Source organism: Vulpes vulpes, chromosome 12 (assembly GCF_048418805.1).
Source record: "Vulpes vulpes isolate BD-2025 chromosome 12, VulVul3, whole genome shotgun sequence".
Taxonomy (NCBI): Eukaryota; Metazoa; Chordata; class Mammalia; order Carnivora; family Canidae; genus Vulpes; species Vulpes vulpes.
The window spans coordinates 163,805,340-163,818,797 of NC_132791.1; positions in this window are offsets into that span (position 1 = coordinate 163,805,340).

Consider the following 13,458-nt stretch of genomic DNA (forward strand, 5'->3'; position numbering starts at 1 on the left):
TTTGGTGTTTGGACAGCTCTTTTTCTTTTTTCTTTCTTTCTTTAAAGATTTTTATTTATTTATTTATGAGACACACACACACAGAGAGAGAGAGAGAGAGAGAGAGAGGCAGAGACACAGGAAGAGGGAGAAGCAGGCTCCCTGTGGGGATCCCGATATGGGACTTGATCCCAGGACTCCAGGATCATGACCTGAGCCAAAGGCAGATGCTCAACCACCGAGCTACCCAGGTGTTCCTGGACAATTATTTTTCAAACCAACTTTCTACAGGGAAGGTTCTCATCTTAGGAGTCAGATCCCTTGCCCAGGCAGTGAGAGGAGGACCCCAGAGTCTGGAAGCTCCTGAGAGGTAGGCTGAGGGAAGGCCTGAGCCTGCCAGCATATGGACAGAGGGGTAAGGCAACAAAGGATTGTAGCCAGGGCAGGGGGTGATGGGCAGAGGACCAGACAACCAAGCCTGCGTGGGCTGTGGGCTAAGCAAATGATACAAGGTTTGGATCTGAGCTGAGGTGTCCCCAGTGGGGTCTGGCTGTCATGAGCTCCTTCTTTGCAGAGGCTCCGTTGGGGACTGTTAGGAGTCACAGGAGATTGGTGGGGCCCCAGCCTGGCTGTGGCACAGGTTGGCACTTGATCAATGTGTGTTGAATGGATGAATTCAAACTGGAACAGCCTTCAAGGGGAAGGTAAACTGAGCCTAGCCTTCAAGTCTGGGCAGGGTTTGTACAGCAACAAAGGAAAAAGCAGAGAGGATGTCACAAGCATCATGAATTGAGGACATCCACTCATTCAGCAAGTGTTTCCTGAGCACCTGCTATGTGCCAGGCCCTGGGAGGCTGGCAGGGTGTGCAGGGCCCAACAGAATGTCCCACAATGTAGGCAAAGACGCAGGTGATGCCAGAGTAAGACAGCTTGGGGACTGTGCTCTGTGGGGAGAGGCAGGGTAGTCTGGGCCTTAGACAGTTGGCCTGGGACCCTTGAGAGCTCAAGGTCCAGAGCTCCATGTGCAGAAGAGGCCACCTGCAGGTCCCTACACAGGGCTCTACACTACCTTCTAGGAGCCACGAGGCCAAGACAGCTGGCAGACCACCATCCCTGCTCCCCACAGCCAGGACAACAGCTGGCACCAAATCGGGCACACAGACTTCGAGCACACTGAGCAGGGATCTAACTCACAGGACTAACTCACAGGACTAAGTGTCTTCTCTGCAATCAGAAGGCGAGCTGCGGAGGAACTGGCACGGGCCTGGCGGTGGAGATGAGCCAGGAATGGCTCGTTCTATGATGCTATCTCCTGCTGCCAGGGGAGGACGAGGCTGGGAGGACGGCCTCCTGGAACGGAGGGGGCATGCCGGGTGACACGGGGATGAAGAGCCAGCGGAGGCCTCCGAGATCCGAGAGCTTGGCACAGCACAGACGAAGCCGGGATTCCATCACCATGTGTTGAACGGATCAGTACCTTTATTTTGGTGTTTGGACAGCTCTTTTTCTTTTTTTCTTTCTTTTTCTTTTTTTAGGATTTAAAAAATATTCATGAGCGACACAGACAGAGGCAGAGACATAGGCAGAGGGAGAGTCAGGCTCCATGCAGGCAAAAGGAGGGTCAGGCCTGATGCTGGACTCGATCCCAGGACCCTGGGATCATGCCCTGAGCCAAACGCAGACGCTCAACCACTGACTCACCCAGGAGTCCCTTTTTCCAGCATTCTCCTTACCAGTTCCATCGGTCACTGTCTCCCTACCGGTTCCTCCACCCGCCTCCCTGTCTTGATATTCCCTGCGCACAACCAGCTTTGTGCCCCTGAAACTTGCCGTACTGCCTAGGAATGAAGGAAGGAGCCCTTCTGGGGAGAGGCCAGCAGGGAGAAGACAAAGAGCGAGGACCTTGTCCCTAACAGAACAATTTTGCACGTTCTGGCGTTGACAAGGGTTCCTGACTGCGGGCAGGATGGCGAAGAAGTAGCGAGGATGTATGAGATACTGCTTGTTTGTAGGCTGTTTCATATTATGGCCACCCTGTGCATTTTCATCTTTTTTTTTTTTTAAGATTTTATTTATTCATTCATGAGAGACACAGACACACACACACACACACACACACACACACACACACAGGCAGAGGGAGAAGCAGGCTCCATCCTGGGAGCCTGATGTGGGACTTGATCCCGGGTCTCTAGGATCACGCCCTGGGCTGAAAGCAGGTGCTAAACTGCCGAGCCACCCAGGGATCCTGTCCTGCGCATTTTCAAAACGCTTGTGGAGCACAGGTAATAAACGAAGGCCAAGAGAATTACAAATTAAAAGAACGTGCAGGGCAGCCCTGGTGGCTCAACGGTTTAGCGCCGCCTTCAGCCCAGGGTGTGATCCTGGAGACCCGGGATCGAGTCCCACATCAGGCTCCCTGCATGGAGCCTGCTTCTCCCTCGGCCTGTATCTCTCCCTCTCTGCCTCTCTCCCTCTCTCGCTCATGAATCAATAAATAAAATATAAAAAAAAAAAAAGAAGGAAAACCCCTTTAAAAAAAATAAAAGAACGTGCAGGTCTCCCCCGCTCTCTGAAAGCAGAGCACCCTATGAAAGATTTCATCAGCTGAAATCATGGGAAGCGGAGGAGCCATTATTATTAATTTCAACAGGCAAAAATTTGAACATTCCCAGACCCCAAAATAACCTCTCTTAGGCTTTTCTGATACCTTAGGACACATCTTGCGTATGATGCATGAAATAAATAGACCTAAAAAGCACAGATGTTCACGGATGTGGTTCAAAGCTCCAGCAGCTGGATGCTGAGCTGCTGAGACTATTTCCCGGGCGGAGGAGCCGGGGTGGCAGTGGGATGGGGGATGGGGGGTTTGTCCCACTAGCTGCTGCGGAGGGTGGGGTGCTGCTTCTCCAAGGGCTGGCTGCAAAACAAATACTTTTTCATAAAAGTGGATCTCTTTTGATTAGTGAAAACACATACTAATGCAGGTCTTTGGTAAAACAGAAACTTTCAAAAAGTGGGACACCTGCATTTCTTGTTCGGGGAGCCGATTATGTTTTAGTCTTACTCTGACACCACAGCTGGCCCTTGAGCAGCACGGGTTTGAACTGAGTGGGTCCACGCACAGATGAACTTTTTTTGATAAACACGGTCCAGTGTTGTAAATATATTTTCTTCCTTATGACTTTCTTAATGACATTCTTTTCTCTAACTGACTTTACCACTAGAATACAGCGTATAATACATATAACTCACAAAATATGTGTTAATTGACTGTTTCTGTTGTTGATAAGGCTTCTGGTCAATGGTAGGCTGTTAGGTTTTGAGAGTCAGAAGTTACGCTTGAATTTTTGACTGTGTGGGGGGGGTCGAGCCCACTGTAACCCCACATTGTGCGAGGGCTGACTGTAATCCCAATGACTTTTCAGCTTCTACGAGGTTCATTTCCCATTTCATTCCGATCTGGTCCCCGGGATGTTTCTAATGTTGCAGATGGTACATGGCTTGACGTGCTTCAGGATTTCGAGATGAGAGCACGGCCTCACTTTATAGCCTGGGTGTTCTTTGACCGACACGTCTCTAAATCAGACCAAGCTCATTTGCTAGAACATCACGTCCTTCCTCACGTGCTCTGTCCTAACCTTCTCGGGTGCTCGAGTATCCTTTTCCCTCTCTCTCATCACAGATCCCGACACTTGCTTGTTCTGCTGTCCACGTCGGCTGCCACGCTCGCCCTCTAGTTCTGCTTGCGTGGACCAACTTCAGACCTGTCTTCTCCTGAGTCTACCCCCGTCCATCCCAGGGGATTCTTTCTTTCTTTCTTTCTTTCTTTCTTTCTTTCTTTCTTTCTTTCTTTCTTTCTTTCTTTCTTCTTTCTTTCTTTCTCTTTCTTTCTTTCTTTCTTTCTTCTTTCTTCTTTCTTTCTTTCTCTTTCTTTCTTTCTTTCTTTCTTTCTTTCTTTCTTCTTTCTTCCTTCTTTCTTCTTCTTTCTTTCTTCTTTCTTTCTTTCTTTCTTTCTTTCTTTCTTTCTTTCTTTCTTCTTCTTTCTTTCTTTCTTCCTCTCTTTTTTCTTTCTTTCTGAATTTATTTATTTATTTATGAGACACACACACACAGAGGCAGAGACATAGGCAGAGGGAAAAGCAGCCTCCCTGCGGGGAGCCTGATGCAGGACTCAATCACAGGACCCCAGGATCACGACCTGAGCTGAAGGCTGATGCTCAACCACTGAGCTACCCAGGTGCCCCCGGGCAAGTAATTTCTAGTAACTTGGTGCCTGAGTATTTAGCTATTGAAACACCTGTTTTATGGAAAGCTCTTCTGTTGTGCCTTCACGTGATGGCTGGAGCATCAAAGGTCCCCGCTTGTTCCCCTGTATGTGTGTAGGCGAGTGAAACTCCCACCGGCTTCCCTTCAGGACGGGGCATTACAGAGGACTTGTCTATGAGGGGCAGGGGGGCCCAGGGCTGAGGACCATCTGGTCTAGTGGTGCTCCAGGGACCCCCCCACCTTGCTCTGTGCTTCCCCACAAATCCCGTGGAGCAGGAAAATGGAGGTGAGACCTGGAAGAGGAGCACCAGCGTCAGCAGAAGGCAGGCCAAGCCACAGATGTCAGAGCCCAGCAGCAGGAGAGGCCGCTTCCCCAGCTGGCCTGCAGGAGAAGGGAGGATGGTGAGGAGCCTCCATGGCCTGACCCCTGACATTCTTGGGTCTAGGAGTGGCTTCTGTCTTCACTCCCTCCGCAAGGACCTCCTAAGTGACCACTGCCCAAAGGGGATGGTAGCTGCTTATCTTGGCAGGAGTGTGATGGTCATGTGGTCAGACTGCTGCCCTCCCTTGTTCCCATCATCCACAGAGCCCAGATCTCCACTCCCTGACCCCCATGACCTCCCCACGGAGGAACACATGGGAAGGCAGAGGGAGTGGCAGGAACGTGGGCAAGAGCCTTTAGTGTGGTTTCTAGGGGAAGGCAGGCTGAGGACTGGCTGGTCTGAATGACCTCAGCAGGTTCTGGGGGTGCAGAGGCCTCCCCTAGCTGTCTGGTACCTGCCCTGGGGCGGTTAGGGCTGAGGGAGAGAGGCTCAGAGTGTGAAATTCTGCAGATGTGCCCGGGTGTGTGGGCTCTGGATTGGCTGATTTCACGTGAAAGGTACACTTGCCAGTGAAGCTGTTTGCTCTTTCTAGAAATTGGCTAATCATGGGAGGCAGGGCGCAGTCCCTCCAAAGTCAGGAAGGCCCCAAGGTGTCAAAGCATCAAATACAGAAACTAGAACACGTCCTCTCCCTTGGGAGCTGTGACAAACTGTCCTTTCAGTGGCGGTCATCTGATTTGTTGGCCTTCCTATACCCAAATAATCATAAAACTTGTATTTAAAAATACAAGTCCCTGGGGCACGTGAGTGGCTTAGTGTTTGAGCATCTGCCTTTGGCTCAGGGCGCAATCACAGGCTCCTGGGATCGTGTCCCACATCAGGCTTCTTGCAGGGAGCCTGCTTCTCCCTCTGCCTGTGTCTCTGCCTCTCTCTTTATCTCTCATGAATAAATAAATAAGGTCTTTAAAATAAAAATAAATAAATAAAATTACCCCCTGCCCCCCAATACCTGCTGCTTGGATTCAGTGTGGCTGTCTGGAGTCTGGCCTCCCATCAGGTCCCACTCACCCTGCACACTGCCCTTTCCACTCTCTGGACGTGCATATTCCTTCTTGAATATTCCAATCTTGAGCCATGTTCTTTCCAACTAACTTTCCCTACATCCTTCTGGTTCCCATAACACTTCCAGTTCTACTCCATGCCTGCCACCAGCATCAACAGCAGTGCCCCATGGAGGGCCGACCTGGTGCCAGGCCCTGTGTGGTCACTTCTAATCCTCCCAGCAGCCCTATGGACAAGGATTATTGCTCCATTCAGTGAGGGCCCAACATGAGCAAAAAAGCAGCCCTGGTTTATATAAAAAATTAGAGGAAGAAGACCAACCTCACGGTGTGGGCCTAGCACCCGGGGCTATTTCTCCAGGTAGGTGTGGGTCCTGGGCAGGATGGTGGGCAGAGGGTCCTAGAGGGTAGGGTTCCCAGGAGGGGCCAGGCCCGCCCAGAAGAAGGTAACCTGAAGGAGGGAGTCAGGGGGAGGGCAGTGGACAGGACTCCACGCAGGAAGGGTGGGGGCCGGGCTTGGGCTTACCCTTCCCATCACCCTCCTGCTCTCACCTCCTTAAATCCCCTGGAAGTTGGCTGGGGTTTAAACTGGCTCCGCGGGGATCCCTGGGTGGTGCAGCGGTTTAGCACCTGCTTTTGGCCCAGGGCGCAATCCTGGAGACCCGGGATCGAATCCCACATCGAGCTCCCAGTGCATGGAGCCAGCTTCTCCCTCTGCCTATGTTTCTGCCTCTCTCTCTCTCTCTCTCTCTGTGTGACTATCATAAATAAATAAAAAAATTAAAAAAATAAAAAAATAAACTAGCTCCGGGGAAAGTATGAGCAAGTAATAAGTGACTTTCTAAAATATCTTCAGCCTCACAGCTAACTCAAGAAACAGTAACCAAAACAATAGTAAAACCCCCGGAGAGGTTCTACAGAAAGGAACTCTGGGGTCACGGTCACCTGATCTCGTGAACGAGCATTCCTCTGTTGATTTACTTTCTTAACGTGGCATATATAGCAAGGTGTGAGTGCTTCACACCTTAAATATAAAACTCTGAGATAAGTTTTACAGCAACAATAACTCCCACATCAGCACACTGGGTAGTGCAACCCCCACGACCACTTTACAAAGGAAGAAACTTGATTCCAAGGTAGCTAAGTGGCCTGGTGGAGGTCACACGAGTGGTTCGTCAGTATGTGGACATCCAGGAGTCTACGCCCCTCTAGTAACCCCAGGACCAGTACCACTGCACCTCTCAGCAGCCCCTTGGGGCTCCTGTGTGCCTGCCTCGCCCCTACAAGGGGAAGGGCACTTCCCCGTCACTCACCGAGGTGATGATCACCACTGTGTGGGTCCTGCCAACACCCACTGTTGCATACCAGGAGTGAGCGGCCTCCATGCCCACAGACACGTAAATCATGTCTTTGAAGGGCACAGAGGCAGTGAGGAGTGGCCCAAGGGCCCAGGCCCCTGGCTTACCCTTCCTGACTTGACAACAAACAGTCCTGAAAGCCTAGGGGCCCCCTTGGATGGGAAGGAGTCAGTGGGTGGCCGGCAAGAAGAGCTGTGATCTGGAGTCCAGAGGCCTGGGGTCGGGCCTGGCTCTGTCTGGGCTTCCAGGTGCCAGCGGTGTCCCCTCTGAGCCCCTGGATCTGCCTCTTCTGGCCCTGCCCCCAGGACATGGGCACACACCGCACTTCCGAAATCCACAGGTGCTGTTGTGGCTTCGGTGGCTCTTGCCCAGGCTGTCCCCCACTCCTAACATCCCATGAGTCCCTGAAACCTGATGCCCCCTCTTCCTGACACATTCCTTGAACACTAACTGGGCTAGCCGAGCAACCTGCGATGTTTCTGGGAGCGGCCCCCTTCCCCCCACTCCCTCCCTCCTGCTTTTTCTCAGATCTCCACCCTTCCGGCTGCACGTGATAGTTACAGCAGAAGAATCATGTTCGCAGACAGTGAGGCTGCCAAGCTGGGCTCCTGACCCAAGCTGTGTCAACCAGCGCCCCCGCCCCCCCCCCCCCCCCCCCCCCCCGCCCCGGGAGCCTGACATGGGGTTGACCCCCACCCCCACCCCCCCACCCCCCCGCCCATTCCAGCCTAGGCTGGCCTTCTGCAGCGGAGGGGAGAGGACTGTTGGCAGGAGACTGGGGGGGCTCTCGGGGAATGGGCAGCAAAGAAAAAGGTTCTGTAGCAAGAGAAGAGCAAGGCAGGCACGTAGGGAGAGGCAGATCTGGAGACAGAACCTCCCTCCGGGCTTCCTCCCTCCAGAGCCCCGACAGCGACAGCACAGCACACTCGGCAAGCTCGTATTTCCAGGACACCGCACTAGAGCATAGAACCCTGTCGCTCAGGGGGGCGCAGGAAATGTTTGGTGGGTGTGGTGAAATGAAGTGGCTTTCAGGGGGACCAGAAGTTCTGAGGGACCAGAAGCTCATGGACAGGCCAGCAGCCCCCGAAGGCCTCATCCTTGCCGCTTGCCCACCCCCACCTGCTGCTGGGCACACAAGCTGCCCCTTGCAGCCCAGGTCCCACCTTGGTCCCAGGAGCTGCAGAGGCCAAAATGGGAAGAGGTTGGGCACCAAGAGGAGGCCTGGGCCTTCCTGAGGCTGACGGCAGCTCACTGGCCTCAGGGAGGCAGGGGGAGCTCCCTGCCAGCTCGGCCCACCTCTGGCCACAGCCCACTGTTGTCCTGCTGTGCTACTTGACCACAACAGGGTCCCCGACACTGTGATGGTGCCCCCATCACCACCACACCCACCGGGTCCAGCTCCCAGCTCCCAGCCCTCAACATCCATCAGTCATGAGGCTGACTCTGACCTTGACCGTGTTCTCCACCGGCCACGCCCTGAGCTGCCGGGGATGCACCCCCAGCCCCCCAACCCGCCATGATCCTGTCCCACTGGCGCCTGCATCTCCTGTCTTGGCAGCGGCCCGGCCTCTGGTGGGCACCGCCCAGGGCCACCTGCAGGCGCGGGAGGCGGCGGGTAGCCCACAGAGCCTGAATCTTCCCTCCCTCGCCAGCTGTTTCTTCCTCACCCTCGTGAACCAAGGTAAACGCGGGCTCTTGGGGAAGAAGGGCAGAGAGAGGAGCTGGAGCAGCGAGGGGCCCCGAGTGCCAGCGTCCGGGCCGGCCTGGAGGGAGCCAACGCTCCGAGCTGAGGGGCTAGGGGTCCCGGGGAGCTGGGGGCACCCTCCGCGGGCCTCCCCGTGTCCTGACTCCCTCCTCTCACAAAGTCACCCCCCATGAGAGCGAGGACAGCAGGGGCAAGTCCTTGCAGAGATGGGGCTGCCTGGGACCAGCCACAGCGGGGCGCCACACTCAAAATTGGAGAAAATCATCCTAATTTTAAAAAGACAGGTTATTCATTCACTTTGCAGGAAGAGCATCGTTTTTCTTAACAGGCCTGTGATTTAAAAGCTTGAGCCCTGGAGGGGAGGAAGCCGTGCCTTGTTCCTACTGTTGTGGCTAGAGACAGCATCCACTCCACCCCACGGGAGGGGGTGCCCAGCGCTGGGCCTATGGGAGCCCCTTCTGGAAGGTTCGGGGCCTGGGGTGCTGCCAAGGCTCAGGGAAGCCCTGCTAGCCAGGATGGAGAACGTGGTAGTCACCATATTCATCAGCCTCACTGAGCAGGGGATCCTATCACCGGAGCAAAGGGGACAGGCTGCTGCTGAGTGCCATGTGAGGGCACAGAGGGTGGGCGGATGGACGGATGGACAGACAGCACAGCCTGGGCACCAGGGCAGGCATCCTCTTCCCAGTTTCCTGCTGAAGTTCAGTTGCACTTGGGAACCCTCACTGCCAATGGCCTTTCACTGAGCACCTGCTGGGCTCTGAGTCTCTTCAAGGTCCCTGGTGGTGAATCTACCCCATGGAATTTGGGTAATTTGGAAATGTTTATTAACAAAACAAAAACAATCCCACGCTGTTCCTTTTTTTTTTTTTTTTAAGATTTTATTTATTTGAGAGAGAGAGAGCAGCACAAGCAGGGAGAGGAGCAGAGGGAAAGGGAGAAGCAGGCTCTCCACTGAGCAGGGAGCAGGGCTCAATCCCAGGACCCCGGGATCACAACCCCAGCAAAAGGCAGCCACTTAACTGACTGAGCCCCGCAAACACTCCCCTTCCATGCTCTTGTAGGCTTGTTGTCCCTCCACCCCACCCGCGATGGCTTGGCCTTCTGTTTTCCTGAGGCAATAGAAGCAACCAGAAGACAATGTCCAAGGGCCCCTCCACCACTGCTGGCTCCTGCACCCACTGCCCTGCCCGGGTCATTCTGTTAGCAGTCAAGCACGCTGCATAGTGCCCTCTGGGAAACCCTTTTCCCTCCAGGCCCCCCCCACATCTTCTCTACAGCAGAATCCCCGAGCTGTGCGCCCTTGTCTCTGAGGCTCTCCCTTCCATACCGGGGAACCATCTGTCCCCATCACCCACCAAAGCTGCCCTCCCCACCCACGTCCCCCAAGCTGCTCATCGCCCAACCACAGGTCACCTTTCGGCCTCACCTGACCATGTCGTCCAGTAATGTGGCAGAGCTGAGGGCTTTGGCCACCCACATTGCCTTTGACCTTGGCGTGCTGCGGGACCTGTAGCCCTGCCCAAGATGGCCAGTGGCCTGAAGATCTGTGCTAGGGAGAGTCTCGAGATGCTAAGGATGTCCACCATTGTTCCCAGAGTGGCCCTAAGGTCCTTGGGAGGCCGCCTCTCCCAGGGGCATGGGAAGAGCGTGTGCAGGAGATGCCTGGTTCCAGCAAGACAGGAGTCGGAGGGGGAAGCAGTCCCAGCCTCCTGCGGTTCAGAGCCCAGAGCCCGGGATGTAATCCAGTCCCATCTGCTACTCCCTGAGTCAGCCACCCCGCCAGGCAGCTCGAGCAGCCCCCCCCCCCCCCCCCCCCCCCACGGAGATGGGACTAGGCCCTGTGGTCTGCACTTATAAGGCAAGTCTTGCAGGATCCTCAGACCAGGGGGTCGCGAGGGTACCCTCTCCTTCCTAACTGCAGAGCTGGGGCCGCTGGCTACACACCAGGTGTGTGTCCCTGGGGAGCAGGACTTGAGGACAACTCTTGCTTTGACTTGCTTTCTGATTTTTCTAAAGCATGGATTACTTCTATCACTTTTTTTCTAAATAGAAAAAAATTCACTGGAGTTGAGAAACCTCGCTCCCCTGCTGATCGAGGCTTCAAATTCAGTATTCCTTTTGCTTGAAGCCCTTCCTCCTCAGAGTAAATGGTACATCCGCCTCGGAAGATACCTTGTAAAACCTTATCAGTTGTGTTTCCAGGTAAAAGTTGTTTTTTTTTTTTTTAAGATTTTATTTATTTATTCATGAGAGACACAGAGAGAGAGGCAGAGACACAGGCAGAGGGAGAAGCAGGTTCCCTGAGGGGAGCCCAGTGTGAGACTATCCCTGGACCCCGGTATCACACCCTGAGCCTAAAGCAGACTCTCAATTCCTGAGCCATCCAGGTGCCCTAAAAGTGTGTTTTTAAAGATACTTCCCTGGGATGCCTGGGTGGCTCAGCGGTTGACCGTCTGCCTTTGGCTCAGGGTGTGATCCCAGAGTTCCAGGATCGAGTCCCACATCAGGCTCCCTGCATGGAGCCTGCTCCTCCCTCCTCCTGTGTCTCTGCTCTCTCTTTGTGTCTCTCATGAATAAATAAATAAAATAAAATCTTAAAAAAAAAAAAAAGAAAAGAAAAACAGAACTGCCCTGGATGTACCTTACCTACCCCCCAGGATCCACCACTACTTTCCAGAACACTCCATGCTGACTTACAACAATGGCTCCTTTGCCTACCTGCCCCCACTTTGGTGCGGGCCTTGCCAAAGGAGGTGAGAAGGGAGAGAGAGCACCAGCTGTGGGGGGGCTGCAGACTCTGCACCATCACCCTTTGTGGTGTCCCCGCTCTCTGCCCACCTTTGAGAACCATCAGGCCCCTGACTGACACAGTCAGCAGCGGGGTACCGGGGGAGGGGAGCTCTGCTGCCAGGAATGGGTGTGTGTGCATGTGTGGGTGTCTCCAAACAGAAACCCAGAAACCCCTCCTGACAGGTAGCCATAGGAGTTCTACGAAAACCACCTCCTAGGCAACAGTGAGGGCTCACCAGGTATGCACACAGGTTTTCTCAGCCACCTGGGGTGGCCACACCCCCCGAGAGAACTGCCACCAGAGCCCGAACTCTGAGAGCAGATGATCAGCCAGGCCTGGGGCCCCGAAGAGAACAAACAGCGCACACATGGCTGCCCCACCTCCAGCCTCCCGAGGACCGGAAAGCCTTAGCTTAGCTCAGGGCTGCCCAGATCCCACTGGGACAGGCTGGCTCCACCGAACCTCCTGGGCTCAGGGTTCTCATCTGAAGGCAGTGATGAGACCATCACCGAGGTCCCAAGGTCTGGGGCTGTGGAGTTCAGGCAAGAGAGTGGTGGCCAAGCCTGGGCTTCTAGAACAGCCCAATCACTGTTGGTGAAACTGAGAACAGCACAGTCTGAATTACAAAGAAGCCTGTGTTGTGAATCATTCCAATATGCTGAATGTTTTCTTCATTCAAATGCACAACATCTGGCAGATTGTTAATCAAGTACCTAGAGGAGTAGGTCCTGTGGTCCTGCTTTAATAAATAAGTAATTTTCACCAGCAATGTTTTCTTTAATGTGTGAAAATTGAATGGATATGGTTTTTTAAATGTTAGTTTTCTTTAGAGGGCTTTCCACTACCTCCTACAAACTGCCAACCTTGGCACATCAAGTGCTAAGTATAATAATGAACTTTGAAGAGTGAGATCTAGGGGTGCCTGGCCAGCTCAGTCAGTAGAGTATGTGATCTTGATCTTAAAAGTTATCGGTTTGAGCCCCACATTGGGTTTTAAGAGATTACTTAAAAATAAAATATTAAAAAAACAAAAACAAAGAGCGAGATCTGGTCAAATGGAATGCCATGGTGCCTTCCCTGAGACCTCGGCTCACACCCTTCCTTCTGGGAACCTTGACCTCGGCATCCTTCCTTATCTGCAGAGTCATGTCCTTGCAGCACCCAGGCTTGGGCATGAAGATTGCTGGGTAAACCAAGCAAAGTACAAAGAACTATATTCTTCTTTCTTGCACAAGGCACGAGACAGGAGCATGTGCAGTGACTCAGTCTGAACCCCAAACCTTAGAACAACAGTGGTGCCGAGGCCACCCAGGGAGGGGCTGCAGCTGTTATAACCTGGAGCCCTGGGTCACCTGGCTGTAACTAAACCCAGTGAGGCATATGCTAAGTGCCATCAAGCAATCTTCTTTCAAAGGCTGTGCCACCTCCATGGGGTGGATGATGGAGGGAATGTTGTTCTGTGCAATGGACATGGGAAGAAGTCCCGAGAAATTCAGGGGCTTATTTCCAGGGCATGGCGTCTGTGGCCAAGTGGGAACTGGACTTCAAGCCTCTTGATTTTCAAGATCATACCAATTCCCACCACATGCACAATCTAGAGACAATGTGGTTTAAGTGAGGGCAACACATCTCCTTTACCTGCAACATCTGTCAAACAGCAGGCCAACTATCAGCGACTCCGGTAAGCCACTGAGAGGAAACAAGGATAGAGTGCAAGACCACAGGAGCAGCATGAGCATCTTGTCCATGAGTGTTCTGTGTCTCTCCAAGTAGGTTTTCTAATGGAACCTATAATGACTTTAAGACATGGAAACCATTCTCTATCTGCAGCCAAGAACACTGGGCATCTCATGAGAGATGATGATGTAATGTTCTCAGCTGCCCCTTGTCATTGTACTGAAGGGTGTTTCTGCCGGTACCCCTGGGACACAATGGATTCTCTGCTGTCATCTGAGAATAAAAAAGCCTA